Source organism: Galeopterus variegatus, unplaced genomic scaffold (assembly GCF_000696425.1).
Source record: "Galeopterus variegatus unplaced genomic scaffold, G_variegatus-3.0.2 Scaffold10538, whole genome shotgun sequence".
In the NCBI taxonomy this organism is placed as follows: domain Eukaryota; kingdom Metazoa; phylum Chordata; class Mammalia; order Dermoptera; family Cynocephalidae; genus Galeopterus; species Galeopterus variegatus.
The window spans coordinates 9895-15234 of record NW_007736649.1 but is presented as its reverse complement, the minus strand read 5'-3'; the positions used below and the strand labels follow the sequence as shown (position 1 = coordinate 15234).

At 35.0% G+C, this 5340-nt stretch overlaps 1 pseudogene; it reads left to right on the top strand.

Annotated features, from left to right (window-relative positions):
* Positions 1–7: 7 nt before the first annotated feature.
* LOC103610064 lies at positions 8–912 on the top strand (annotated as a pseudogene).
* The last annotated feature ends 4428 nt before the right edge of the window (positions 913–5340 follow it).

Below are 5340 nucleotides of genomic sequence, written 5' to 3'. Positions count from 1 at the left end.
ACCCCAGGTATTGAATTCTTCAGCTTCCTACTCAGAAAATAGAAATCAACCAGTTGACTCTCTCTTTAGCTTTTCCCTGGACTTTTCCTTTTGGAATTGATCGAAGGATTCAGCCAGAGAAGGTTAAACAGGCAGAAAATACCCGGACTTTGGAATTGCCAGGCCCATCTGAGACAGGTAGAAGAATGGCTGATGATGTGACTTGCGAGAGCACAAACTACCTTGCCTCTGGGGACTGAAGATGATGTCCGGGTCAAAGTAGAAAGGTTAAGTGATGAGGAAGTCCATGAGGAAGTGTCCCAGCCTGTCAGTGCAGCTCAGAGTTCCCTGAGTGATCAGCAGACAGTGCCAGGAAGTGAACAAGTCCTAGAAGACCTTCTGATTAGTCCACAGTCTTCCTCTATAGGATCGGTAGATGAAGGTGTAACTGAGGGGTTACCTACGCTTCAAAGTACTTCTAGCACTAATGCTCACGCGGAAGATGATGAACGACTGGAAAATGTTCAGTACCCCTACCAACTCTACATTGCTCCTTCTACCAGCAGTACAGAACGACCAAGCCCAAATGGTCCAGACAGACCGTTTCAGTGTCCAACCTGTGGGGTATGATTCACCCGTATTCAGAACCTAAAACCGCACATGCTCATCCACTCAGGAATTAAACCATTTCAGTGTGACCGCTGTGGGAAAAAGTTCACCAGGGCTTACTCGCTAAAGATGCATCGCCTAAAGCATGAAGGTAAACGCCGTTTCCGGTGCCAGATATGTAGTGCTACTTGCAGTTCCTTCGGGGAATATAAACACCACATGAGGGTTTCCCGGCACATTATCCGCAAGCCTCGGATTTCCGAGTGCAAACCATGTGGCGCCATGTTCACCAACTCTGGAAATTTAATCGTGCACCTGAGGANGGTACTAAAACAGACACACAGAATAATGGAACAGAATAGAAAAGCCAGAAATAAATCCACAAATTTACATAAGACTGATTTTCAACAAATAGGCCAAGAACATACATTGGGGAAAGGATAGCCTCTTCAATTAATGGCGCTGAGAAAACTGGATATTAATATACAGAAAAATGAATCTAGACCCCTATATCTCACCATATACAAATCTAACTCAAAATATCTATATCTTACCATACATAAATCCAACTCAAAATGGATTAAAGATGTAGATGTAAGAACCACAACTATAAAACTACCAGAAGAAAACACAGGGGAAATGTTTCAAGTCATTGTTCTGGGCCAATATTTTATAAATAAGACTTCAAAAGCACAGGCAACAAAAGCAAAAATAGACAAATGGGATTATAGCAAACAAAAATGTTTCTACACAGCAAAGGAAACAAACAACAGAGTAAAGAATCAACCTGAGAAATAGAAAATATTTGCAAGCTACTCATCTGACAAGGGATTAATATCCAGAATATAGAAGAAACTCAAACAATTCAGCAGCAAAATAATAATAATAATAATAATAATAATAATAATAATAATAATAATAATTAATAATAATATAATAATAATAATAATAATTAATAATAATAATAATCTGATTTTAAAAGGGCGAAAATGACCTGAATAGACATTTCTCAAAAGAAGGCATACAAATGGCCAAGAAGTATATGAAAAAATGCTCACCACCACCAGTCGTCAGGGAAATACAAACCACAGTGAGATATCATCTCAACCCAATTAGAATGGCTACTATAGAAAAGACAAAAAATAATAAAAAAAAATGCTGGTGATGATGCAGAGAAAAGGTAACTCTTATGCATTGTTTGTGAAAATGTAAATTAGTACAGCCATTATGAAAGAGAATATGAAGCCTCCTCAAAAAGCCAAAAGTACAACTACCATATGATCCAGCAATGCCACTACCNAAAAAATTAAAGGTTTAAGGAGGGGAAAAAAAAAAAAAGATTGACCGCCATGATCAAGTGGAATTTATCCCAGGGATGCAGAGATGATTGAACATATGCAAATCAATAAATGTAACACATCACATCAACAGTATGAAGGGCAAAAACCATATGATCATCTCAATAGATGAAGAAAAAACATTTAACAAAATGTAATATCTCTTTATGATACAAAATCACAACCAATTAGGTCTAGAAGGAAGTACCTCAACACAGTAATGGCCATATATGACAAACCAACAGGTAACATCATACCGCATGAGAAAAAGTTAAGAGATTTCCCTCTAAGAACAAGAACACGACAATGATCCCCACTTTCACCACTATTACTGAACATAGTACTGAGAGTCTTAACAGAGCAATTTGGAAAGAGAAAAAAAAAAAATGAACAGCATCCAAATTGGAAAAGAGGAAGTCAAATTGTCTCTGTTTGCAGATGACGTAAGAAACAAAACAAAATTCCATAAAAAATTCTTAGAACTAATAAACAAATTCAGTAAAGTTGCAGGATACCAAATCAACATACAAAAATCAGGAACATTTCTATACACCATCCATGAACTAGCTGAAAAAGAAATTAAGAAAGCAATCCCATTTGCAACAGCGAAAACAATAATAAAATACTTAGGAATAAATTTGACCAAGATGGTGAGAAATCACTACAAGGAAAATTACAAAGCATCGATGAAAGAAATTAAAGACATACAAAATTGGAAAGACATACTATGTTTATAAATTGAAAGAATGATAATACTAACCAAAGTGATTTACAAATTTAATGCAATCCCTATCAAAATCCCAATGATAATCTTCACAGAAGTAGAAAAAAAATAATTTATATGGAACCACAAAAGACCCCAAATAGCCAAAGCAATTCTCAACAAAAAGAACAAAGCTGGAGGCACCACACTACCTGACTTCAAAATATACTACAAAGCTAGAGGAACCAAAACAGCATGATAATGGTACTAAAACAGACACACAGAATAATGGAACAGAATAGAAAAGCCAGAAATAAATCCACAGATTTACATAAGACTGATTTTCAACAAATAGGCCAAGAACATACCTTGGGGAAAGGATAGCCTCTTCAATTAATGGCGCTGAGAAAACTGGATATTAATATACAGAAGAATGAATCTAGACCCCTATATCTCACCATATACAAATCTAACTCAAAATATCTATATCTTACCATACATAAATCCAACTCAAAATGGATTAAAGATTTAGATGTAAGAACCACAACTACAAAACTACCAGAAGAAAACACAGGTGAAATGTTTCAAGTCATTGTTCTGGGCAAATATTTTATGAATAAGACTTCAAAAGCACAGGCAACAAAAGCAAAAATAGACAAATGGGATTATAGCGAACAAAAATGTTTCTACACAGCAAAGGAAACAAACAACAGAGTAAAGAATCAACCTGAGAAATAGGAGAAAATATTTGCAAGCTATTCATCTGACAAGGGATTAATATCCAGAATATAGAAGAAACTCAAACAATTCAGCAGCAAAATAATAATAATAATAATAATAATAATTAATAATTAATAATAATAATCTGATTTTAAAAGGGGGCAAATGACCTGAATAGACATTTCTCAAAAGAAGGCATACAAATGGCCAAGAAGTATATTAAAAATTGCTCACCACCACTAGTCGTCAGGGAAATACAAACCACAGTGAGATATCATCTCACCCCAATTAGAATGGCTACTATAGAAAAGACAAAAAAAAAAAAAAATTGCTGGTGATGATGCAGAGAAAAGGTAACTCTTATGCATTGTTTGTGAAAATGTAAATTAGTACAGCCATTATGAAAGAGAGTATGAAGCCTCCTCAAAAAGCCAAAAGTACAACTACCATATGATCCAGCAATGCCACTACCGAGTATTTACTCAAAGGAAAGGAAATAAGCATACCAAAGAGATATCTGCACCCCCATGTTTATTGAAGCACTATTTACAATAGTTGAGAGATGGAATCATTCTAAGTGTCCATCAGCAGATGTATGGATTAAGAGGATGTGGTATCTCTACACAATGGACTACTACTCAGCAATGAAAAAGAATGAAATTCTGCTTTTCCTGGTGAAATGGATGAGCTTGTCTTTGATGATATCATACTAAGTGAAATAAATTAGGCACAGAAAGATAATTGCTGCATTTTTTTACTTGTATGGGGGAGCTAAAAAATTAAGCTCATAGAAGTAGAGAGTAGGATTGTGGTTACCTGAGGCTGGGAAGGGCAGGGGGAGGAGGGGATTGGATTAGGTTGGTTAACAGACACAAACTTACAGATAGATGGGAAGAATAAGTTCTAGTATTCTATAGTACTGTCAGATGACTATAAATAATTATTGTATATTTTCAAATAGCTAGAAGGGAGGATTTCGAATGTTCTCAATGCAAAGAAATGATGAACATTCGAGGTAATGAATATGCTAATTAACCTGATTTAATCATTACACATTTAACACATGTATTGAAATATCATTCTGTGCCCTATAAATATGTACAATTTATTACATGTAAATTAGAAAAAGAAGACTGAATTGTACAGGATCTTAAAACTGATAGACTAAGGGTACAGATTTTATTATTTATCCCCAAGTTTATGCAACAACCTTATAGCAACTGGCTTATGCTAGAGTCCATGGATGCAATATAAAATATATTTAGGAATATTTATATTTGTTTATGCAACCCAATAAGGAGGGGGAATGGAAAAGGAAAAGGAAATCACATCTGTTGATAATTTCCTGTTAACCTGAACAGAAGTTTACAAAAATACCAATAAAATAGACTAAGGTTTGTTGGCAAACACAGAGAAATGCAGTGGCCTATTTAAGATGCTTGTGGATGTGTGACTTCTTTTGGCAAGAACCTGATTTATAAATGTCTGTTTCATTCATCAGTATTATCAGGAAAATTATTAATATTTTTTATTAATATTCACTGAAGTAATACCCTGTACCTTAGTGAAGTTAGAAAAGTAGCTTCTTTTTCACATAATCCAAGAAATTAGTAGCTAGCAAATTATATCTTTGTAAAATAATAATATACAAGAGATGTACATGAGGAAAAAAGAGATTTAAGGAAAAGATACATGAAAAAATATTCAACATCACTAACCATCAGGGAAATGCAAATCAAAACCACATTGAGAGATCATCTCACCCCAGTTAGTTTGGCCATTATTGAAAAGACTGAGAATAACAAATGCTGGAGAGGATGCAGAGAAAGAGGAACTCTTCTGCACTGTTGGTGGGACTGTAAAATAGTACAGCCAGTATGGAATTTCTTGAACAAGTACAGATAGAACTACCATATGATCCAGCAATCCCACTTCTGGTTATACACCCAAAGGAATAGAAATCATCATGCTGAAGGGATACCTGCACTCCCA